The following is a 27,045-nucleotide window of genomic DNA, read 5'->3' on the forward strand; positions in this document are numbered from 1 at the left end:
AAAAAAATTTATTTAGAAAATTAACAGGGTGACTTGATCAATAAGAGTACATAGGTTTCAGGTAAACATTTCTATAGCACCCTGGCCGGTTGGCTCAGTGGTAGAGCGTCGACCTGGCGTGCAGAAGTCCCAGGTTTGATTCCCAGCCAGGGCACACAGGAGAAGCGCCCATCTGCTTCTCCACCCCTCCCCCTCTCCTTCCTCTCTGTCTCTCTTCCCCTCCCTCAGCGAGGCTCCATTGGAGCAAAGATGGCCCGGGTGCTGGGGATGGCTCTTTGGCCTCTGCCCCAGGCGCTAGAGTGGCTCTAGTTGCGACAGAGCGACATCCCGGAGGGGCAGAGCATTGCCCCCTGGTGGGCAGAGCGTTGCCCCCTGGTGGGCGTGCCGGGTGGATCCCGGTCGGGCGCATGCGGGAGTCTGTCTGACTGTCTCTTCCCGTTTCCAGCTTCAGAAAAATACAAGAAAACAAAACAAAACAAAAAAACATTTCTATAGCATTTGAATTGTTGATTATGTTTTATACTCACCACCCAAAGTCAAATTATTTTTAATCACCTTATATTTGTCCCTCTTTACAGCCATCCCCCAACAACTTCCTCTATGTTTCTCTAACCTGGTAACCTCTTCACTTTTATCTATGTCCATGAGGCTCTCAGTTTTATCAATATATCCCACATATGTGTGAAATGATAGTTATTTGCTTTTTCTGATTTACTTATTTCACTCAGTATAATGTTCCCAAGGTTCATCCATGTTGTCATAAATGTCACTATGTCATCATTTCTTATGGTTGAGTAGTATTCCATTGTATATATGTACCACTTCTTCTTTATCGAATCCTCTTTCAAGGGACAGACTTTGGTTGTTTCCATTTGTTGGCCACTGTGAACAATGCTGCAATGAACATGGGGCTGCATGTGCCTTTACATACCATATTTTTTAGTTTTGGGGATAGATACCCAGTAGAGGATTGCTGCATCATATGGTAAGTCTATTCTTAATGTTTTGAGGAACCACCATACTTTCTTTCATAATGATTGTACTACTTTACATTCCCACCAACAGTGAATGAGTGTTCCTTTTTCTCCACAGCCTCTCCAACACTTAATATTACCTGTCTTGTTGATAAGAGCCGTTCTAACAGATGTCAGGTGGTATTTCATTGTACATTTCTTTTGTGTGTGTGTGTGTGTGTGTGTGTGTGTGTGTTTCCGAAGTGAGACGTGAGGGGGAGGCAGGCAGTCAGACAGACTCCCTCATGCACTCAACCGGGATCCACCTGGCATGCCCAACAGAGCGTGATGCTCAGCCCCTCGGGAGTGTTGCTCCACTACAATTAGAGCCATTCTAGCACCTGAGGTGGAGGCCATGGAGCCATCCTCAGCACCCAGGCCAACTTTGCTCCAATGGAGCCTTGGCTGCGAGAGGAGAAGAGAGAGGAGTGGAAGGAGAGGGAGGAAAGGTGGAGAAGCAGATGGCGCTTCTCCTACGTGCCCTGCTCTACTGCTGAGCAAACTGACCAGGGTTCATTATAGTTTTGATTTGCACTTTTCAGAAAGCTAGTGAATATGAGCACCTTTTCATATATTTATTGAGCATTTGTCCTCTTGGGATAAATGTCTGTTCAGATCTTCTCCCCATTTTTTAATTGGGTTGTTTGCTTATTTGTTGCTGAGCTTTGTGAGTTCTTTATATATTTTGTATATTAACCCCTTATTAGAGCTGTTGTTTGCAAATATCACCCCCCCATTAGTTGGCTTCCCCCCTTTTTTTTGCTGTCAGTTTCATTGCTGTTCAGAAGTTTTTTAGTTTGATATAGTCCCATTTATTTATTTTTGCCTTCACTTCCCTTGTCTTTGGGATCAAATTCATAAATTGTTCTCTAGAGCCAAGATCCAGGAGTTAAGTATCTATGTTTTCTTCTATGTAATTTATTATTTTGGATTTATAATTAGATATTTGATCCATTTTGAATTAATTTTTGAACAGGGAACAAACTGTATTCAAGTTTTATTCTTTTGCATGTGGCTTTCCAATTTTGCCAGCACCACTTATTGAAGATTTTTTTCTTCATTTTATCTTCATGTGTTTTTGGCTCTTTTGTCAAAGATGATTTGTCCATATATATGTGGTTTTATTTCTGTGTTCTCAATTATGTTCCATTTGTCTATATGTCTGTTTTTTCTGCCAATACCATGCTGTTTTGGCTGTATAGTATAATTTGAAGTCAGGTAGTGTGATACCTCTAGCTTCATTCTTTTTCCTCAAGATTGCTTTGGTTATTTGGGGTTTTCTATGATTCCACACAAAACTGGGTGATTTTCTTGTTCTATTTATTTTTTAAAATGGCATTGGGATTTTGATGTATATTGCATTAAATTTGTATATTGTCTTGGGTAAAAGCTATACCATTTTCCTATACTGAGCCACAAAGAAGTGGGAACCTTAACTAGAACTATAAGCAGGGAGAAAATAGAAACAACTATCAAAAATCTTTCAAAAAACAGAAGTCCAGAACCAGATGGGTATACTAGTGAGTTCTACCAAACATTCAAAGAAGATCTGGTACGTATCCTTATCAAAGTCTTCAAAAAAATAGAAGATGAAACATACTGCTCAACATATTTTATGAGGCCAATATAATGCTTATACTAAAAACTGGAAAGGACAACACAGAAAAAGAAAAGTATTTAACAATATCTCTAATTAATACTGACAGAAAAATCCTGAACAAAATACTAGCAAATCAAATACAACAACACATTAAAAAATAATAATACATTGTGATCAAATGGGATTCATTCCAGGAACACAAAGATGGTTCAACATATGGAAATTGATCAACATAATACACTACATCAACAAAACAAACAACAACAAAAATACAATCTTATCAATAGATGTAAGAAAGATATTCAATAAGATACAACATCCCTTTATGTTTAAAACACTCAATAAAATTGGAATAGAAGGAAAGTATCTGAATATAATAAAGGCCATATATGACAAACCAGCAGCTAATATCATACTAAATAGTGAAAAAAAAGTTTTTCCTGTAAAATCAAGAACAAGACAAGGCTGCCTACTCTCTCCACTGTTATTCAACATAGTTCTGGAAGTTTTAGTCAGATAAATCAGCTTAGAGAAAGAAATAAAAGGCATATATATCAGGAAAGAAGAAGTAAAAGTATAACTTTTTGTGGATGACATGATCCTGTATATTAAAAACCCAAAATCTCCACCAAAAGCTGTTAGAAACAATAAAAAAATATAATAAAGTTGCAAGAAAGAATTGAATCTTAAAAATCTGTATACTTTATGATTATAGCTATATGATAATTTGGAAAAGACATAACTATTGACTCAATAAAAAGATCAATGGTTACCAGGAATCACAGAGTAGAGACAAAGTACAGAAGATGTTTAGGGCAGTGAAAATACTTTGTACAATGTAATAGGGATGAATATATAGCATTGTACATTTGTCTAAAATCATAGAATGAACAACACCAAGAATGAATCCTGAGGTAAACAATGGACTTTAAGTGATTATGATGAGCAGGTCCATCCTTGGTGGAAAATGTACTACTCTGATGCGTGATGTTGTAAGGTAGGGGCTAGCAGTGCGGGGCACAGGCACATATGGGAGATCTCTGCATCTTCCTCTCAGTTTGCTGTAAACTTAAAACTGTTCTAAAAAGTAAGTTTTTTTTGAAAATTCAATAATTCTAAAACAGGGGATATTCTACAATACTATGTCAATGAAGCAATTTTTTTACTAATTCAGGTTTCACAAATGTTGTGGAGGGGTATCAATACATGTGATGAAGATTTAAAGTCCTAAAACCCAGCTTTAAATTAAGACTGACATATTTTCAGCTCGATTGAATCTCAGTACCCTCATCTGTAAAATGCAGATAACATTTAAAGTTTTTTGGGAGATGATTGCAAGGAATATCACAGGGAATACTAAATGTCAAGTGCTCAATAAAGAACAAAGCATTCTTCAGATACACATTAGTATTTATAATGTTCTCTGTGTTTATCTGTCAAAAATGGAGAGGGTTTAGGCAGACACATTCACATTTTCCTACTTAGTCCTTCTTGGGGCAACAGTAAATGTTTACAGAGTATAGATGAGACTTCTGTTAATTCACATTTGCAGTTATCCTTCAGTCTCATAACACTAACAAACCAGATGAGTTTCCAGCCCAGAATAGAAGAGTTGGAATCAGGAGGAATGTGAACATCAGTGATAGGGATCAAGAAAATGTTGGGATCCATTCTGTTCGGAAATCCTTCAATCTTACATTTTTCCAAACTATCTGCCCTATAACCTTTAATCTTTTCCTGCTATACTGGCCAGTTCCTCCTTCTATGTCACCATTCCTAAATATTTAATTGATCACTTATCACCTTGCATTGTAACTACTCAAGTACAAATTCCATGACCCTCATCACATTTCCTTCAATGAATATATTTGAAATAAATGAATGATTGATTTCAGGATTAGCATTATGAAATCCAAATTGTATCCAAATGACCCTTTAGCTTGGACAAATTAATTAACTTCTTTGACCTTTACTTTTTTCTGTTATTTTGAAAATATCGTAGAAAGCACTTGGCAGTCTCCAGCACATTGTGAATAAAAGATGTAGGTAGAAAATTAGTTAATAGTAATGATAGCTAGCAACTTTTTTATTATTATTCATTTTAATGGGGTGACATTGATTAATTAGGGTACATAGATTCAGAGAAAACATCTCCAGGTTATTTTGACATTTGATTATGTTATATACCCATCACCCAAAGTCAAATTGTCTTCCGTCACCTTCTATCTGTTTTTTTTTGTTTGTTTGTTTGTTTGTTTTCTGAAGCTGGAAACGGGGAGAGACAGTCAGACAGACTCCCGCATGCGCCCGACTGGGATCCACCCGGAACGCCCACCAGGGGCGATGCTCTACCCACCAGGGGGCGATGCTCTGCCCCTCCGGGGCGTCGCTCTGCCGCGACCAGAGCCACTCTAGCGCCTGGGGCAGAGGCCAAGGAGCCATCCCCAGCGCCCGGGCCATCTTTGCTCCAATGGAGCCTTAGCTGCAGGAGGAGAAGAGAGAGACAGAGAGGAAAGAAGGGCGGGGGTGGAGAAGCAAATGGGTGCTTCTCCTATGTGCCCTGGCCGGGAATCGAACCCGGGTCCCCCGCTCGCCAGGCCGATGCTCTACCGCTGAGCCAACCGGCCAGGGCCCTATCTTATTTCCCTCCTCTACCCCCACCCCCTTCCTCTCCTTCCTCCCCTCCACCCCATAACCACCACACTCTTGTCCATGTCCTTGAGTCTCATTTTTGTGTCCCACTTATGTATGGAATCATATAGTTCTTAGTTTTCCTGATTTACTTATTTCACTCCGTATAATGTTATCAAGGTCCATCTATGTTGTTGTAAATGATCCGATGTCATCATTTCTTATGGCTGAGTAGTATTCCATAGTATATATGTAGCACATCTTCCTTATCCAATTATCTACTGAAGGGCTTTTTGGTTGTTTCCATGTCTTGGCCATCATGAACAATGATAGTTAGCAACTTTTGAGAACTTCACATTCATTAATTTATTTAATCCTCACCTCAGATGAATGAAGTAGTTACTGTTATGTATTTATCTCCTTTTACAGATAAGGAAACTGATGTGCAGAGAGGTGAATTAGATTGATGAATCTAACAGAGCAGATTAGTGATGAGGTGGAGGTCTGAATTCAAAACCTGCACTACACTATTACCAAGCAACAGCTAACACCTAGAGCAGTGGTAGTCAACCTGGGCCCTACCGCCCACTAGTGGGCATTCCAATTTTCATGGTGGGCAGTAGCGGAGCAACCAAAGTATAAATAAAAAGATAGATTTAACTATAGTAAGTTGTTTTATAAAGATTTATTCTGCCAAACTTAGTGAAAATCCGACATAATGTTCTTGGTAAATACTTATTATTATTATGCTTGCTGTAACTCTGCTTTATAAATTTTACAAAGTAAAGTTACTTCCCTACTTTATAAATTACCATTACTGTGGAACTGGTGGGCAGCTAGAAAATTTTACTACTATCAGAGATACAAAAGTGGGCAGTATGTATAAAAAGGTTGACTACCCCTGACCTAGAGCATCAATGTGGAAATTACAAAAAGGTTTTCTTTTGTAAAGACACTTAATTCTCAATGTTGGGAAATTACCAGAATAATATACACAAATATGATGTTTATTATATGGATAGGATCTCTATAGTTGTGGAATCCTTTTGTAATGTACAAATGACATAATCAGTTGTAAGGGCAGTATACTTGCAAGAGAAGACTAAATAATTCTTGTTTTTAAAGCTTATAAAATATCCTTATTAGGAACAGTACCAGGAAAATGCAAATATAATTAATAACCCTCAAAAGCCAATCAAAAACATTTCCTTAACCTATATAAAAAAAACAAAACAAAAAAACACCACAAGTACAAAGCTGTGAGAATAATTCTAAAGTGAGTACAAATGTGTAAATCACATGATTATGACAGAGATTTGCCTGTTAATTTGTCAATGAGATTAGCTCAGTACAACTTTACAAGGACTGCAGCATTTTACTTCGGACACCCAGCAAGATTTTCATTTCTCACCTTTGTCTTTTTGCTCTGAATCCTTCTTTATTATAATGACTAAGTTCACATGGCCAATGCTTTCTGGATATTTCATTCAATCTTTTATTTTTGGTCTTTTACTGGTCTGTCATTTTGCTTCTTTAAAGTTCTGTGACCTATTCTGCTAAGGCAGTGGGGCTCATTTATGGCAGCACTGTATTTAAAGCATAATTGTTAAAATGACTGTCATTCTAATGGACTCTTACTGCATCTGTCACCACTAAGCAACCTTAAACTAGCTCATTTTCAGGGCCAGTTGTAACAAATACTGTGATTCATAATAGACTACTATGTTGTATAAGTAAAGCTTAAGAATAAATGTAGATAGATTTATTAGTCCTGAAAATTGTATTAAATTTCTAGCCAGAGTGCAAAAAGCATGGTTTGTTAACCGGACCTGGGATACTACATGTGACATTATAAATAAATATACTTATACAGAGTATTAATTTTAAATTCAATTACAAATAAAATTGAATAAATTCACCTTTAAAATATATGAGGTTTTTCTTAAAATTCAAAGTTTAATGAATGTGTCCTTGTATTTATAAAAATTCATCAAATAGAATAATATTGAAACAAAACACGGCTCACTATTTTACCTCGTTCTTCATCAGGGAACTTCACTGAAACATTTATGATTTTATTCATATTAGATAAGGATGATGGTAAAGTTAGTTAAGAAAAAAAATTAGTGTTTTAGTGACTGCTTTTTCAAATTTAGAGTATTTTTTAAAATAAAATATATTTTTTAAAAAAGTTTAACATGCAAATGGATTAAAGATGTATATTTTGTGCCAAAAATATGCTTTTTTTGTATATCATTATGAAACATAAATAGTATAGAATACTTACAGGTATCTTTTTTTATTCTTTTTAATTGCCGAAGAGAGACAGAGGGAGAGACAGATACAGGAAGGGAGATGAGAAAAATCAACTCATAGTTGTGGCACTTTAGTTGTTCATTGATTACTTTCTTATATGTGCCTTGACTGAGAGCTCTAGCCAAGGCAGTGACCCCTTGCTCAAGCCAGCCTTGGGCTCAAGCCAGCAACCATAGAGTCAAGTCTGTAATCTTATGCTCAAGCAGGTGGCACCTCACTCAAGCTGGTGACCTCAGGGTTTTGAAACTAGGTCCTCAGCATCCCAGGCCAATGCTCTATCCACTGCACAACCACCTGGTCAGGCTTTTTAAGATATCAGGTACTTTTAAAGATATCAGGCAAAGAATACAGGGCAAGAAAGTTATCAATAAAAACTAAAATAACAGTAAATATACTAAAAATCATATAATATGAATTCTGGAACTTCTGGGTGAAGAATGGAGAGATTGGTTAGACTAAGGTAAGAGAAGATTAGAAATTGAGTACAATTTATATTTAGCCAGAAAAGAAATTTTATTCTTGTTGATTAGCAAATCTACATTTCCTCCTGCCTTCAGCCCTGTCAAGTTTCCACTTTCTTTTGCCCAGTGAAAATAAGAGTTCTTTGGTGGTTGCAGATCAAAATTCTATGTAGCACCAGGGTTAGCAGCATTGAACTGGGAATCAGTATGACCTAAATCCAAATCTTACTCAACCTCATTTGGCTCTGTAACCTTGGATAAAATAATTAACTTCTATAATCCTTAGTTTCTCATCTGTAACATGAGGATAATTCCTATCTTTGAGTGTATGAGAAATGAATTTAAAAAGTATGGGAAGTACATGCCAGGCACACAATATATGTTAAAAAAGTGATAGAAAATTTCATTATTAGTTTCCATCCTTCAAACCAATTCTTCTCAAAACACTAAACAAAATGTTATTTTAGAAATCGATTTATGAAAAGGCTTCATAGGATATCTTGGCCCTTCCATATTTTGGTCAAAAGATTATTTGCTTTCTGATACTTAACATTTCTTTAGTGAGAAATAAATCTTTTTGTGTCAATTTTAGAAATGAAGATATTAAAGTGCAAACGTATTGTGGAAAACACTCTTATGCTAACATAATGCTAACAAAGTATTTTACAAGAGTAAACAGCACATCTCCTGCTTTCTCATTTTAAAAAATTAGGGAGAAAGAAAGAGCAGTGGAATAGTAAGGGGTCACCAGTAGGAAAAGAGGATCTGAACAAAGAGTCCGGTGAGCAGACACAAATAAAATAGTCAAACAACAAATAAAATAGGTACTACTCAATCAACTTTTACTAAGGTATAGGCAATAAAATAAGCACTTAAGATCTTAGTATAGATTCAGTGTAGGGACCTTAGTATAAATTTAAAATGACCCTGATAAGTTGGAGCAATGGAACCAACTCTAACAATATCCAATATAATAAGGATAAATAAAATGCCTACATTTATATTCACAAATAAATTGTACTCAATGCTTTTTCTTTATTAAGCTACCCCAGGAATACATGGCAATATAACTACTAATTACCACTTTTGAAATAAGGTAGAGAAATTAAGATGACCTTATATTATTACTTAAATGTGAACTTCTTACAATATAATAATGTTGGAAAACAATTAAAGTTTCTGGAAAAATTGTTACTCATAACTGTTATTTCCAAAAAAAATTTTTTTTTGAGAAGAGCTAATCAGCATAAAGAGAAAGCAGAAGCAAGAGTTCTGTAATGAGGGCTTGTAGAACACAGTGACTGGAATGAAAAAGGGAAGACACGACTTTTTCATGTGAGAAATATTTAATTGAGTTTTGAAAGAAAGAATCATCAAATATATATTATCCCAAGATTTTTAGCCCAAAATATGGCACCAGCAGATATAAGAATGTTGGTTAAAGTAGGTTGAGTTTAGAGCAAGATGAGTTGATGTGAATCTATTTGCTGTCTAAAGATTGGGAGTCATCCCGGGGGAATCTGCCATGGATAATGCACAGGGCGGAAGCAAGATTGTGATTATTGGCCTCGGAAATTTTCTTAAGACTAGAGAAGGTAATGTAAGTGTACCCTCAGAAAAATAAATTTAAAAAAAGACTAAGAAAGGGACAGAACACTGAATTCACCTTGTGCCAGGGGACAGAAAGTGAGTGCATAAGAATCTAGAAAGGTGTACTAGCTGCATGGGCTTTTATAACTCCACTAAATGGATTGCTCTTGGAGTCATACTTAATTTAGCTTTCCTCCATGATAAGAATCTATATTTCATTCTGATTTTGCTGATAACTTGTAAAGGTCATGTTCTGGAGACCAATTATATTATTAGATAATATTAAATAACTGTTTTCTTGGTTCTTTTACTTTAACACTAGCATATATTTCTTGCTTTGCTAATTGACCTTAAAAGCTAATGCTATAAAAGAATTGTGGAGGGAAATGTCAGTGTTTATCCTGATTAATGTGTTTCTGATTTTCTAGGCAGAAACACTTCGTCAACTACAACTAATGTATTTCAATGTCTTGACACTCTTCTAGAAATCCCAAATTTCAGAAGCAATTCAGTTGAAGAATATTAGTGGCCTCCTTTACATTGTAGAGGAAGTCCAGAGAAGTATATTTCTGGGAGCAAAAAGCAATTTTGTTTGTTTTCTATACTTTGGTGAAAAAAGTGGGGTTCACCACAATAGCATAATATGAACATTACAATACTACAGGTAAAACCCCAGTATTTAAGTGGAATTAGTAACAATCACCAAATGAATCATTAAAGTAATGAAAACATCAAGTGCCTACTTACAGAGTTCTCCTTCTCATTTTGACCTTGTTAGACTTCCAAACATCTGCTGAATTCACCATGTTTTTTTATATCGATTAGGACCTAGCTTGTTAGTAATCTATTTCCAGAATTATAATGGCTTATTTAAAGTATTCTCAGACAGCACATTTGTAGAACCAGGGCTACTATTTGTATATGTTTGAAGATATTTTTTAATTTTTTTTATTTTTTTATTAAAAGGAAGATTTAAATTTGGCATCGATTGCACAGGAAGAATGGATCAGTATCCACTGACTCCATCTGCACATTCTGAATATATATTTTTTTTTAGTTGACATAGGAATGGTCTAATTTTGTAAATCAGTACTAGAATAGAAAAAAAGGACAAAGTAATGTAAAGTCCCTCCTATAGAATCCTCAGTATTTTCATCTTGGAGATCATTCCACTGGAAATGACTTTGGAAATTGCCAGTAAACCCTTTTTAGCATGTTTAATATATGGAAGAAATGCTTTTTTTGTAAGTTGTCAATTATAAATATCACATATGTAACATAGTTTTAAATAGGTATGTTACATACATGACTTTTATACCAAAAGATCATAACACAAATTGGAAATAAAGATAAAAGGCAATCAAACTATTTTGTAAGGAACACAAGTTAAATATCATATCCAGATGTTATTAGTGTTATTTTATCCATTTTATTTTGCCTTCCATGCACCTGCTGGCACAGATAAATATAGTCAGTATATTTAGTAGCAAACAAACTTGCTATCAGCTCATGTCTAATTTGAAACCATTTGAATTTAAACATATAAGTCAAAAAAGATGAGTCAGGGCAGCACTTTCCTTAGTGTTGATGCTCTTAATCAGAGAGTTTCTTTTCGTTTCTATTTATAGCAATGCAGATTTCAGTTTTTCAAATCCTAGCTTTTGAAAGGAGTCAAAGACATTTTTGTTTTCCCATATCATAAATTATAAATAACATACTGTAGATACTTGAATTTATATCTTATGTCCGTCTTTCTATATCATTGTAGTCCTGTGTTTAGGATAGATGGGGGTTGGGTACTGGCTTTGAAGTTCCCTCTCCTGTTTTATATGGAGATAATGCTTAGGCTTCCAACTAATATTCCATTTAATGAAAGTGTTCTATAACTTATTAAAAGGCGAGAAAAAGAAGCCCTGACTGGTTGGCTCAGTGGTAGAGTGTCGGCCAATGTGTCAGCCAGGTTCATTTCCCGGCCAGGGCACACAGGAGAAGTGCCCATCTGCTTCTCCACCCCTCCTCCTCTCCTTCCTCTCTGTCTCTCTCTTCCCTTCCAGCAGCCAAGGCTCCATTGGATGAAAGCTGGCTGGGGAGCTGATGATGGCTCCATGGCCACTGCCTCAGGCGTTGGAATGACTCTGGTTGCAGTGGAGCATCACCTTGTGGTGGGCATGCTGGGTGGATCCCAGCCGGGCACATGCGGGAGTCTGTCTGTCTACTTCCTCCACCTTGCCCCCCACCTGCTTCTCACTTTGGCGAAATACAAAAAAAAAAAAAAAAGAGAGAGAGATAAAGAGATCGAAAACCTCAGTTTTTATACATTTGATAAAGCTCTGCTCTATTTAATTCTTTGCATGGGTAGGTTCTTCGCAACAGATTTCCACTCTTGGCCAAACAATCCTGTAGTTAAATAGGATTCTTCCCTTTTTCCAAAAGTATGGCTGGTGGCATAAAAACACATATTCATTATTTCTGCTCTACATATAAAATGTTTAAAAATACCTGAATTGTACTCTTGCTTTGCAACGTGTCCTGAAAAAATAATTATAAACTCACATTCCCTACAAATAATGAATTCACAGTTGCACACTACAACTCATTTATTAAAAAAGAAGACGTCACTAACTACTGGCTAAGTATTGAAACTATCATGTGAAACAGGAAAAGTAGTCTGCTGGTATCTCCCCAAGACAATTAATACTAGTTAAATTGGTACACAGTTAATGTATATATTTATATGTTTTGAAATGAAAAATAAAGCTAGTGAAAACATTATAAAACTGGAAATTAGTGACCACTTAACATTACACTCACATGAGAATACATCACTACAACTTTTGTCTACAAACTTCTGCTTAATTGAATCTATTAATTCAAAATATCATCTTTGAAAAAAGAATAAATCATTTTTCTTAGATATTCTAGATTTAGTACTGAATCTCTTTATTAATAGATATTTACTAAGAAGCAACAGTATCCTGAGGTCGATTCAGAAACCAGTTGGTAGATATGTTAATGACGTTTTAGTGGGCTCAGGGAAACGGAGATGAGTTATGGGGAGTACAAAACAAAATATAGTACTTCCACGCAAGTGCCAAGGAAATGCCTTGGATTTCTGAACAGAAGTAACAAAGTAAATTTTATTTCAAAACCTTAGATAAGTAGCTGAACACTATCACCAGATTTAGAATGGCTTTTAGATGTATGAATAATTTGTTCACACAAATTATGCTGATAAAGCTAAAAACTTTGATAGCCATGTTATAGGAACTTTAAATTAATCTAAGATGCAAACCATTTCTAGATTTCTACTAGACTAGATGCAAAGGTGTTCAAATATATGTTGATTATAAACTTTCTTCTGAGAGTATGAGGGAATCTGATTGTGACACTAAGCAAAAATATATTTTATTGAAATAGCTAAGCTGATGCACATCCTTTATGGAGTGGAATGATTCATTTACAAGAAGGTTGAGCAGGTTACTATGAAAGTGTACATCCAGCCAGCGACATGTTTGCAAGTGCAGAGGAATTCTATTACTAATTCCACAGCACAAGGAGCATAAAGTGGTATTGTTTTGGGAAGCCTAAGGATAAAAGGACACAGAGGAATAATTTTTTAGTCAGGGTTGTACAAATAACTGAGTTTGAAGATCATGTTTCTGTGCTATTTTATTTGATGATAAGGACCTGAACTACATTTAATAAACCCAAGTTGTTTTTTTTATTTTCTTAATGTGGGATGAGTATTTTCAAAATTTAGAGACAACAGGTTTCTGTGAGGTTACCGTAGCCAACACATACCAGCAGCATGAGGCAGTCAGAGTCGAATATGACTATATGTCATTGGGACTCCAGAAAATAGCAGTTATAGATCATGTTTAGAAATTTATCATGTGCTTTTCTAGCTGTGGGTACACACCCTGCAAACTACTTTCTATACACTCTAGTATTGTTAAATGCGCTGGCTTAGGAAGGGAAATTAGAGAAGCTTCTATAGCTATATATTAATATAAACTGAATCAGTTGTTCATTCATTACAAACTGCCCATGTAAGTTACAGTAGTCATTTGAAAGAATTAATATTGAAGAATAAATGCATTGTATATTAATAATTTATATGTGTAAATAAAACTTGAACTTTATTTTCTGAGAAACATGATATTTTTCATGGTAATAATGATATTTTTCAGTAGTCCCTAACTAAAAATCATAGTATGATTTTGATCGTATGCCAACAGTTTCATTTTTTTCTACAAATTAATACAAGTGCCATTTATTTCAATGTGAATTATATTTAAGTATTACTAAGAGATTGATGTTACATTTAAAGGTTTTGGCCTAATTGTAATCCTCTTTAACATTAGATTAAAATATGCAGAAAAAATAATAGAGGTACTTAATTTCCTTAATGGTCTTCTGCTATGTAGAATTTAACAACTATTTGTTGAAGGAAAATTTAAATTTCCATTAAACACTCTAAGATGGAAACAATTCAGCCTTCATAGGAATTAAAATTATTCAATTGAAACAGCTTTCTTTTTTTGTTTGTTTGTATAAGTCATGTATGCTCCTTTCTTTCATTCAACAAATGTTACTGAGTTAGTTTATTGCTATGAGACAGGCATTTTCTTGGTAGCTGGGATACAGAGATGAAGGTGTACACAGTCCAGTGGAGGTGTACACAGTCCAGTGGAGGTATACACAGCCTAGTGAAGGTGTACACAGTCCAGTGAAGGTGTACACAGCCTAGTGGAGGTGTACACAGTCCAGTGAAGGTGTACACAGTCCAGTGGAGGTGTACACAGCCTAGTGAAGGTGTACACAGTCCAGTGAAGGTTTACACAGTCCAGTGAAGGTGTACACAGTCCAGTGGAGGTGTACACAGTCCAGTGAAGGTGTACACAGCCTAGTGGAGGTGTACACAGTCCAGTGAAGGTGTACACAGCCTAGTGGAGGTGTACACAGTCCAGTGAAGGTGTACACAGTCCAGTGGAGGTATACACAGCCTAGTGAAGGTGTACACAGTCCAGTGAAGGTGTACACAGCCTAGTGGAGGTATACACAGTCCAGTGAAGGTGTACACAGCCTAGTGGAGGTGTACACAGTCCAGTGAAGGTGTACACAGTCCAGTGGAGGTGTACACAGCCTAGTGAAGGTGTACACAGTCCAGTGAAGGTTTACACAGTCCAGTGAAGGTGTACACAGTCCAGTGGAGGTGTACACAGTCCAGTGAAGGTGTACACAGCCTAGTGGAGGTGTACACAGTCCAGTGAAGGTGTACACAGCCTAGTGGAGGTGTACACAGTCCAGTGAAGGTGTGCACAGTCCAGTGGAGGTATACACAGCCTAGTGAAGGTGTACACAGTCCAGTGAAGGTGTACACAGTCCAGTGGAGGTATACACAGCCTAGTGGAGGTGTACACAGTCCAGTGAAGGTGTACACAGTCCAGTGGAGGTATACACAGCCTAGTGAAGGTGTACACAGTCCAGTGAAGGTGTACACAGCCTAGTGGAGGTGTACACAGTCCAGTGAAGGTTTACACAGTCCAGTGAAGGTGTACACAGCCTAGTGGAGGTGTACACAGTCCAGTGAAGGTGTACACAGTCCAGTGGAGGTGTACGTAGTTCAGTGAAGGTGTACACACCTTAGTGAAGGTGTACACAGTCCAGTGGAGGTGTATGTAGTTCAGTGAAGGTGTACACACCTTAGTGAAGGTGTACACAGTCCAGTGGAGGTGTATGTAGTTCAGTGAAGGTGTACACACCTTAGTGAAGGTGTACACAGTCCAGTGAAGGTGTACACAGTCCAGTGGGGTGGCAGGTGATTATTGTAAATGGTAAGTCGTGGCAGAGCTGTGTGGAGAGCTGCATTGCACCACAGAGAAAGAAACAATGGGCTTCCCAGGAAGTATTCTGCAAGCTTAATTGAAAGATTGCTGACACTTAGAAAGTGTGGATAATAATCTATCAAATAGGAAAGGGGATTGCACAGTTCCTACAAAGAATTGCCTGCACACAGGCTCCACCATGCTGAGGACAACATGTGCAGGAGGGTGAGACAATGTAAATGGCCTCGTGTATTCTGCTAAAGGAATGGGATTTTATCTTCTGGGTAGTGGAGAGTCTTAGCCATTTTTAACCTACGGTATTTATGAGAGGGAAAGGAGAATCTGGATACATATTTCCCAAAAGGTGCAGAGAATCAAACGATCACTCAAACACTAGAAATCCAGATGTGTAAGGCTCGTGTTCCTTTAATCATTAACGCTCCCACTCTGTCTGTTCCTCTACCGCCTTGTCTGCAGCGGCCGGATTGCCATGTGGCCTCTTTTCGTCCTCAACCCTCCTTTACCTCACTGGGTTGTTCTGGAGAAAATGGCCCTTGCTGCTGGCCTGCAAAGTAATTTGGGGCAGGAAAGTCTAATAGACTGTCTGGAAAATAGGTGTTTTGTGCATTTTCCAGTAATGGTGATTTCTTTTTATTTTTTAAATTTATTCTTTTAATTTTTATTAATTTTAATTTATTGTATTAACATGGATTCAATGTCCCACTCAATATAACACCCTCACCCCCCCACTCCCATGTCCCCCATTACACCCCTTTTGCCCCCCTCCTCTTAACTCCCTCCCCCCTTCCCTCTGGGATTTGCTGTCCTGTTATCTGTATCTCTATTATGTATATGTAATTTCACTAATCCCTTCACCTTCTCTGATCCCATCCTCTTCTCCCCCTTTCCTCTGACAGCTGTCCCTCTGTTTCTTAAGCAACTTCAAACTTTCTAAATAATACAGAGAAAAGTTGGAGTCACTTAAAAAAAAGGTCCTCATAAAATTTATTCCATATTTTTAAAAAATTCATTTCAAAAGAGTTTAGTATTATTTTGATTTTTTAAAATTTCTATGGGAATCTATTTTGATATCACCAGCTAAAGAGCACAGAACAGATGATATGTGAGATAGTCATTACACAATATTTAATTTTAAGGAAATTGCCTGACAGTTCCCCAAAAGTCTATTGATTCTGGCTTAGCTTGGCACCCAGTGCTCTAAGCCCCTGCTGCCACCAGGTTGCTGCAGAATTTTCTATGTGCAATGAAATTAATGACAAAACACTTTCACTTCATGAATAAAAATCTAATTCTAAACGTCAATTTTTACAATATATAAATTGGTAGACTTGTGGCTAAAAACCCCCCAGAAAACCTTCTATTTCAGGCATTAATTAAGCCAGTGGTTCTCAAATTTTTGAAGTCGGGGCACAGTTAAAATCCTACAAATAATTGTAGGCACACTATATACAAATTTCTGAGAAATATGTTATAATAATTAAGGCAAATATTAAAGAAAAAAATATAAAGTCCAAGCATGCTTTTATGGTAATTAAATGAAATAAATACGACAAAATTAAATTTATTCTGACATTAAAAAACATTTTTATGTTACATTTTTTTGAGTTATGCTTTTTAGAATTCATAAAAAAGAGGGGATAAAGAATTTTAAAAAATGAGAAAAAAGTTATCTTTTTATATATAGAGATACATTCTAAGTAAGATTTAGTAAATTCAGCAGGTCCCGGCGTGAATGTGTTAAATTTTTTTATTCTTGTGTTTATGAGAAAAATGAGCCTGATGTCATGTTTGGGCATAAATTTTGTCAATGTTTGGGCATATATTTGAAAGGCAATCTCTCATTTCCTTGTCAATACATTGAAGAATTCCTCTCATTTTACTCTTAATTGTGTTGAGTGCAGAAAACCCCCACCATACACACCATCTTAACTTTACACCAAACAAAGGATAGAAGAAACTTGCCTCTAGACTTTCCAGGGAACATGGGGGATAGTGACTGTAAACAACCCAGCACCACAGCTTAACAGCCTTTTGCAACCTAATCAGGCAAGTGAGGTGGGGGGTTGGGCAGACTGTCAGCTTACAACCAATTCTCTACACCTCTGTCCCCCAAATATCTAAACTCCAAAATTCTGTTTTTTGATCCCCAACAGGTACATATTTCTCTGGAATACCATAAGGCACACCTGGAAATTTTCTAGGGTACACCAGTGTGCCCTGGCGCACACTTTGAGAACCACTGAATTAAGCCATATAAAAATAATACTAAATCTTAAACCTCTGTTTTGAACTTTTTCTTTGGTTATGTGAACATAACTTTAGAATTTGTTTTGTCTGTCTTTGATCCTATTCGTGAATGTTCCTTTACTCTTTTCTGACCCTGAACATCTACAGCTATCTGTGAAATGTATTTCTGAACTTCCATCTTGAAAAAAAAGGTGTTTGCTAGTTCAAGAATTCAGTTGATATGTTGCAAACATTTCAGGGATAAATATAGGCTTGTCTTTTTTCCCCAATTCTTTTCCCATTTAGTGCCAGTTGCTCAGACAGATGAGGGCAAAGCTGCTCTCTTATCTTTCTGGGGAACAAGGTAATCGTTTGCATAGTTAAATGATTTCATGAAGACCAGATATACCAACTTAATAAAAACAGCAAGAAATTAAATGCCTTCAAGAAAGAAAAGACCCATGTATCAACAAAGCAACAATCTAGACCAGGTAGCTACTCTCAGTAAACCTGAAAACAATGTTTAGAATAATGAGAAGAGATTGCTGGAATGAGAGGTCATAGATCTCGGTTCCAGACTTGGTTTTGGCTACACCACTAATTGATGGTGTGGTCGTGAGGAAAATTACTTTATCTTTTCTTATCTCTTATTTCTTAACTTTAAAGGGAGACTATTTTCTCTGCTCACTTCCAATGGATCATAAATTCCTAAAAATAATTTTTTAATAAGTTAGAAGCAGGGAGACAAGGAGACAGAGAGATAGATTCCCGCATGCACCCTGACCAGGATCCACCTGGCAAGCCCCCAACTGGGCAATGCTCTGTCCATCTGGGGCTACAGCTCCATTGGTTGGCAACCAAGCTATTTTAACACCTGAGGCAAAGCCATAGAGCCATCTTCAGCACCCGAGGCCAACTTACTTGAACCATTCAAGCTATGGCTTTGGAAGACAGAGAGAAAGAGAGAAAGGGGAGATAAAGGGTTGGAGGAGCAGATGGTCACTTCTCCTGTGTGCCCTGACCAGGAATCTAACCCAGGACTTCAACACACCCTGCTGATGCTCTACTGCTGAAGCAACGGGCCAGGGCCTTAAATTATAAAACTTTTTTTTTTGACAGAGACAAAGAGAGAGTCAGTAAGCAGGAGAGATAGGGACAGACAGACAGGAAGGGAGAGAAATGAGAAACATCAATTTTTCATTGCAGTTCCTTATTGTCCATTGATTATGTTCTTATATGTTCCTTGACCAGAGGGCTACAGCAAAGTTAGCGACCCCTTGCTCAAGCCGGTGACCTTGAGCTTCAAGCCAGTGACCTTTGGGTTCAAGCCAGTGACCATGGGGTCATGTTTATGATCCCATGTTCAAGCCATGAATGCCTCGCTCAAGCTGGTGAGCCTATGCTGAAGGCGGCTGAGCCCGTGGTCAAGCCGGCTATCTTGGGGTTTCAAACCTGCATCCTCCATGTCCCAGTCTGATGCTCTATCCACTGCACCACTGCCTGGTCAGGCTAAATTATAATTCTTAAGAGTATCAGGACTCCTTACTTAGTAATGGGGACTCTGTGGTTTCTATAGTAACACTAAAATGACTGAGACCATTTGAACTATGTGTGAGGAATTTTAGGCAATTTAATTGACACTAGTATCCTCAGCTAGACAGGTAAAAACTATGTCAGAGTCCTGTCCTTTGTGTCTCAAATTTGGTTATATATTGAATGGATATATAGATTAAATTGAAGACTTTCCTCCTTGTTATATTTTTAAAATTTTCCCCTTTCAGTTTCAGCCTCTTCTCCTCCATGAGATACACCAGTGACTTTGCCTTAATTTAGAAATGTTTATCATGAGAACTCCTTTCACCGATTTGATTTCTGTGGGCCTATAACATACAGCTGGCATTTTGGAGTCTGGCTGTTCGTATATTTACGAGGTCTACCAGCAAAGTAACATCTTTTGTACAATAAGAAGGAGGGAAATATTCCAATCTAAAACACAAGGAGGATGAGTTATCCTCACATTGCTTTGTTAAATACTGGGCGAAATGCAGAATGCTATAGTGCTTCGGTGTCACTTAATCTGGAGTATTCAGGGTCAATTTGATTTCAGACCCCATCTGCTGAAACAGGGAATCGATAAGAGCAACCCCAGTTCAGACCTATCACTCTTCCTATTAATATAAATATAGCTACTTATGTATTTACAAACAAACTGTATGTAAAAGCAGGAAATGCACATAAAATATGAACCTTAGACATTCTAAAATCAAATTGCCAAGATGATTCCAGAAATGATATTGTTCCCTGGTCAGAGCCTCTAAAAAGAAATATATTTCAAGATAGAAGTCCATTCTGCAGCAAAGGGAGTTTTCTGATGATATCAGGTGGAAAGGAATGTGTGTGAGAATAAGAGAATAAGCCGGAGCACGGCCTGTGAGACTGCTGTAGTGGAGTGAAGATTACAGTGCAGAAAAGCTAAAGACTTCAAATATACCAAGGTCAAGAAACAGAAGTTTAGTCTATGTTCAGAACATTATATGTTCACTGTTTCAGGCAGATTGTATGCTATTAACACATGAATACAGAAAGCATCTATTTTGCTTCCAATTTCTGCATCAAAGACATTGATGTTTATATAGGACAAAGCAAAACAAATGTGGATAAAATAAAACTGCATCTCCTGAAGAGGTCAGTTTGTCCCAGGATGCTTTAAATGTATTCAATTCCCTGGTTCTGGAGGTGTTAGTTTAGGAAATTGCACCTTCACTTTTTATAGCACTTTGTAGTTTTTGAAATGATTTTATATATTTAATTTTATTTGATAGTTTTAATGACCCAATGTGGCTAACTGAGCATGTACTTTATGAAGACATAAGTAAAGGTTCATCAAATGACATTCTGAAGCTGCCATTTTTTATAAGTGCTCAGCAGAGCTTAGTGTTCCGAGAAAATGGATATAAGAAAGAGCATATCATTTGGAATTTTCAAAAGGTACATAGCAGTAAGATTGATATCAATAAATTTTCAAATATCTAAAATAAATTCTTTTGTATATGAAGCAGACACATTTAAAAAGGGAGTGATCCTTTCCGATGCATGGTTTCACTAACAGTTGCCAAATATTTGCCTTCCCTTTTGTTTAGGTTATGGGACAGCTCTATATGAGCAGTTGGCATTCTTTCTGTCTCTGCATCTAAAATGGGAAACTGGCACTGATCTTTACTTGGAGAGTGGAGGTTTGTGACATACCACGGAATTCTGTAGTTGATTTTGCTATGGTCTGTATTTTTATTTGTAACTAGATGAAAACAGAGTGCCCAGACTTCCCAGGATAACAGAATGCAGGCAGTCCTCACTTTGCAAGGTTCCAATGGACACACATTTCAGTTGTATTGGTTTAGTTAAGTAGCACAAGTCTCAGTTCAGGTTTCTGTTACCACAATAAAGGAACCGTGACTAATTGCATAAAGTACAAACTTTGTAGTTCTTTAGCCCCCAAATCACTAAGTAAATAACAGATGCACATCTTGATCAGTGACCAATCATATTGCTTCTTTCAAAAGCGGTCAGTGATTACTCATTCCATTCTGGTATTCCGTTTAAGCCAAAAACAAAACATGTAGTTGTGTTGCCTTCTTGTTGCCCTGTGATAAATCCATAAGCCATTTTACAAAATTGGATAATCAAATGAGGAAACTGACCGACAAAAGTGAAAGTACACCAAATAAATGAAAAAATAATATTGCTTGAAGTTAAAATTGAATCAAACATAAACAAAGTTTTAGAAGAAATAGCCAAATATGGGAATTTTTTTCGTATTTTTCTGAAGTGAGAAGTGCGGAGACAGATAGACTCCCGCATGCGCCCAACCAGGATACAACCAGCATGCCCACCAGGGGGCGATGCTCTGCACATTTGGGGCGTTGCTCTGTTGCAATGGAGCCATTCTAGTGCCTGAGGTGGAGGCCATGGAGCCATCCTCAGCACCCAAGCCAACTTTGCTTCAATGGAGTCTTGGCTATGGGAGGGGAAGAGAGAGACAGAGAAGAAGAGAGAAAAGAGAGAGGGAAGGGTAGAGGAACAGATGGTCACTTCTCCTGTGTGCCCTGGCCGGGCATCGAACCTGGGACTTCCACATACCAGGCTGACACTCTACTGTTGAGCTAGCCCGCCAGGGCTGACTATGGGAAATTTGACACTGCAGCTGATCAAGAGACTCGAGATACGCAGCCCAGTAACTTAGAGAAGGGGAACTTATAATTGAGGAAAGTGACAAAAAGAATGACAGCATCTTCATTTTAAATGTCTATAAAATGTCTTCATTTTAAGGGAAATATCAGAGGTTTTTTAGGACATTTAAAACACAAAAGATAAAATGTTAACAGTTGATCTAAACTTAGAAAGAAATATGACAATTTGCAAGATATAACAAAAACACTCATCCCATATCATAAATTACTAAAGAAAAAGAAGACAAACCATTTACTATTTTTTAAATCAAAAATAACAATACCCTTAATTCTCAATGTTTTTAATGTTTACGTAACAGTATATACTAAATAAAAACTAATTTTGCTATCTTTTATTTCTTGTATGTTTGTATCTGTCAGTAAAAGATTTTTTAACGTTTTGACAAAGAATTTTAAAGATCATGTAACAAATGTAGTGTTTTCCATTAATTACTAATATCACCTTGTACAGTTTTCTCATAAAACTGTCATTTTTACAGCCCCACACTATTGTGCAAAGACTTCCTGTAATTTCTAAAGGCTTGAACAACACCCAACCCCCAAAAGGCATTTAAGAGAAATTATCATAAAGGTATGTATTCAGAGTCATGGTTGAGTATAAATATTTTTTATTCTTTTTTTATTATTATGTGAGAGGCAGGGAGGCAGAGACAGACTCCCACATACATCCTAACTGGTATCCACCCAGGAAAGCCCACTAGGGGGTGATGCTCTGCTCATCTGGGGCTACTGCTCCACTGCTTGGCAACCGGGCCAGTTTTACAGTCTGAGGCAGAGGCTGTAGAGCCATCCTGAGTGCCCAAGGCCAACTCACACTGTTTGAGCCATGGCTATGGGAGAAGAAGAGAAAGAGAGAGAGAAAGTGAAGGGGTGGAGAAAGAGATGATCACTTCTCCTGTGTGTCCTGACAGGGAATTGAGCCCAGGACTTCCACACTTCAAGCCAATGCTATACTTCTGAGCTAACCAGCCAGGGCCTGAGCACAAACTTAATATAAGTAAAATGTTGAAATATTTGCAGAGAAAAGTCCGGCGGCCAGGTTTATAGGATCAGGCCTAATAGAATAGTTTTTCTATTATCAGCTGCACTTGTCAGACAATCCTAGCAGTTAAATGTTTAGTTCTGTGTCCCATGTTTAAATAAGTCTTTGCAGGGAAGGAAAACTACTTCCTACTAATTATAGTTGAGGGGTTTTGGGACATGGTGGTGTACCTAATTAAAAATTACTGGTTTAGGGGCCCTGGCCATTTGGCTCAGCGGTAGAGCATCGGCCTAGAGTGCGGAGGACCCAGGTTCGATTCCTGGCCAGGGCACACAGGAGAAGCGCCCATTTGCTTCTCCACCACTCCGCCGCGCTTTCCTCTCTGTCTCTCTCTTCCCCTCCCGCAGCCAAGGCTCCATTGGAGCAAAAAAAAAAAAGATGGCCTGGGCGCTGGGGATGGCTCTGTGGCCTCTGCCTCAGGCGCTAGAGTGGCTCTGGTCGCAACATGGCGACGCCCAGGATGGGCAAAGCATCGCCCCCTGGTGGGCAGAGCATCCCCCCTGGTGGGCGTGCCGGGTGGATCCCGGTCGGGCGCATGTGGGAGTCTGTCTGACTGTCTCTCCCTGTTTCCAGCTTTAGAAAAAAAAAAAAAAAATTACTGGTTTAAAGAACCTGGGAGTACATTTAGCTTGTGTAATGCCAAAGGGCCAATTAGGAGACTAACAGGTGGTGTTTCAAAGACACGGAGATTTGCTTGGTTAAAACAATTCTTTTTCATATCAAGTTGTCCCAAAATGGAATTAGAGTAATTGAATCTTGTTGTTGTGCTGTTGAAATTTTTCAAAATAACTATTTTGGTGACAGAGTTGTTTTTTAGAGATTTTGGGCTGAAAAATAACCCCTAGGCACTTTCAACTATGAAAGGATATAATTCTTGAATGGTAGTTACTGTAATGGTGGACTGTAGAATGAAACTGTTCTTAAGAAACTGAAAAAAAAAATGGAACTCCCTTATGACTCAGTGATTCTATTTCTGGGAATTTATACAAAGAAACCTAAAACACTTATTTGAAAGAATACATACATCGCTATGTTCACTGCAGCATTATTTATGATATCCAAGATTTGTAAGCAGCTCAAGGGCCCATCAGTAGATGAATGACAAAAATGTTGGGGTATATTTTCACAATGGGATAGTACTTGGCCATAAAAAGGAAAGCAATCTTAACTTCTGTGACAGCGTGAATGGACCTGGAGAGCATTATGCTAAGTGAAATAAGCCAGTCAAAGAAAAATGAGTACCATATGATCTCACCCATATGTGAAATCTAATAAACAAAATTAGCTAACAAGCATAATAAAGACAGACTCATAGAGAGCAGGTTAACAGCTATTGCGGGGGGGGGGGGGTAGGTGAAGTGGTGGAGATATTGAGCAACAAAGGACAAAAATTCTCATGGATGCAGACATGGTGATTGTAGAGGGAGGGAGGTAGAGAAAGGTATAGGAAAAATAAGTGGTGATGGACGAAGATTTACCTTGGGCGTATGAACACACAATCTGGTATACAGAGGTGGGTTGTAGAATTGAGCACCTAGAACCTGCATAAATATGTTAACCAGTGTTACCCCAATAAACTCAATATTAAAAGAAGAAAATAAATATAAACTCAACTCTCAGTATATGGACAAAATAAAATTTTTAATTTGATAAAAATAAGGGCCAGCCCCTGGGCAGTATTCGAACCACCAAGGTAACATCTAAGCCCTGGCTTCCTCGGTAGTCATCCTAATATTTTCCTGGCTGTTCTCTAACTTGGAACTTGGTTTCTTTGAATCTTCAAATCGTAACAGGTATTTTTTAAATAAAATTTCATAGCTTAAATGAAGTGTCATAATAATTGTATAAGAAATAGAAAATATAATTTGTACCTTCAAGGAATTTAAACTACAGAATTATAATTTGTGGGCATAAACTACAAACATAACTATCCACAAGATGTTTTCATAGTAGAATATAATAGCTAATGCAAATTGTCCTCTGTTGTTTATTTATGTAAGCATTAGGAGGATACCTGGTTGTGGAGCCATCTGAGACTGTGGTGGTCAACTATGGGAGTCTTTCCAGATGTAGAAGATAATGGTTTGGGCCAGACTTATTAATAAGAAATGCATGCCTGACTTGTCGTGGCGCAGTGGGATAAAGCGTTGACCTGGAACACTGAGGTTGCCGGTTTGAAACCCTGGGCTTGCCTGGTCAAGGCACATATGGGAGTTGATGCTTCCTGCTCCTCCCCTTTCTCTCTCTCTCTCTCTCTCTCTCTCTCTCTCTCTCTCTCCCTTCTCTCTAAAAATCAATAAATAAAATATTTAAAAAAATGCATTACAAGGGGAAGATTTATTAAAGGGATTATCAGATGGAGGATTCATAAGCATTTCCATGTGATTTCCCAGATATCACTATTAAAGATTATGATTCACAAGAATATTGATTTTCTTTTGCTGCCATAACAAATTACCACAAATTTAGCAGTTTGCAACAAAACAAAGTTTTGTCTTAAATGTCTACAGATCAGAGATTTCACTCCTCATTTGATTTTTCTGCTTAGTTTATCACAACCCTGATTTCAAGGTGTCTCTTGCTTGGATTCCCATCTGGGGACTTGGGGAAATCAATTTCCAGGCTCACTTAAGTTGTTGGCAAAACCCATTTCCATGTGTCTGTAGGACAAAGTCACTGTTTCTTTGAGGCTGTTGGCTGGGGGTTATTCTCAGAGTCTAGAAGTCTTCTTTATCTCCTGCCCACAGCCTCCTTCTTCAATGCCAGTATTGGAAGTTTGAGTGCTTTTCATGCTTCTTATGCCTTTGGCTTCCCCTTCTGCCTCAACTCTCCTGCCCTTACCTGAAAACAACTCTATGCTCATGTGACTAGACTATGTCAACCAGAATAATCTCCCTGTTTTAGGATCCATAACTTTAATTATATCTTTAAAGTCTCTTTTGTCACATATAATGAAAAAATGTCCCTGGGTTCCATGAATCAGAAAATGGGCACCTTTGGGGAGTCATTATTCATTTTACTATGGGAAATGACTGATTTTACACTTTGGAAAATGTTGCTATAGAGTTAAAAGTTGGGAACTTAATTTCAAAACATGGTGGAAAATATACTGATTCACTCTAAATGTAAGAGAAGGGTATAAAATTAGGAATAAAAGAATCAGAGATGATATAGAACCAACAACTAAAAAATAGGCATTGCATTAAGCCAAGGCTGTGATATTCTTTCTTAAACACTTAGAGAAAACTTGAGATTATTTAGTATCTATTTTTTTCCTGGTTAAGAAAAAGCACTTTACCTCAATTTGTAATCTTGTCACTGGGCTCACATCTACATTTTATTTTGGAATTATTTCAGAGACATTTAGGATTGTTTGTAAAATCTTATTTATTTATATTAATTTAATTTATTGGGGTGGTATTGGTTAAAAAATTATATAGGTTTCAAATGTACAGTCCTATAATACATCATCTGTATATTGCATTGTGCGTTAACACCCCCAAGTCAAGTCTCCTTCCATAGTCTTAGCAAGAATTGTTTTTACTTAACAATATGATTTGATTGAGTTGAAGTTCAGTGCTTTTTGTGATAATCACATTTTGTTTCTTTTTATGATTCATTTCCTCACCTTTTAAATTGTACTTTTAAGTTATTTTTGGCATGAAGTTATGTAAATATGACAAATGTACCATGATACAGAACCATTCCATAACACACAGCACAATTCCTTGTGCTTCTTCAATAATTTTTGTTCCTGTCCCTGTCCCCTGGCAACTACTAATTTGTGTTGTACCCTATAGTTTCCCCTTTCCCAGACTGTCATATAAATATAAGCATATGGTAGATAACCTCTTGATTCTAGCTTCTTTGCTCTGCATAACACACTTGAGATTCACCCAGGTTGCTTCATCTATCAGCAGTTTGTTCCATTTTATAATTCCTACACTTTTGACTGAAATTGATTATAAATTAGAATCTAAATGTATTTTTATAATTAAATTACACACAATGGTTTCCTTTCAAGGATGTTCTTTTCATAATATTAAAATTCTGGGTTTTGTTTTTTAGGG

General features: G+C 37.3%; 1 protein-coding gene and 1 non-coding gene across 3 annotated transcripts in view; both read left to right on the forward strand.

The window, feature by feature from the left end:
• The window catches only part of MAGI2 (membrane associated guanylate kinase, WW and PDZ domain containing 2), a 1,730,241-nt gene that overhangs the window by 360,325 nt on the left and 1,342,871 nt on the right, over positions 1–27,045 (forward strand). The window lies entirely within an intron of this gene.
• TRNAS-AGA (transfer RNA serine (anticodon AGA)) lies at positions 23,171–23,246 on the forward strand. Its single transcript has one exon. It is a non-coding gene; the product is annotated as a tRNA-Ser (tRNA).

Source organism: Saccopteryx bilineata, chromosome 7, assembly GCF_036850765.1.
Source record: "Saccopteryx bilineata isolate mSacBil1 chromosome 7, mSacBil1_pri_phased_curated, whole genome shotgun sequence".
In the NCBI taxonomy this organism is placed as follows: Eukaryota; Metazoa; Chordata; class Mammalia; order Chiroptera; family Emballonuridae; genus Saccopteryx; species Saccopteryx bilineata.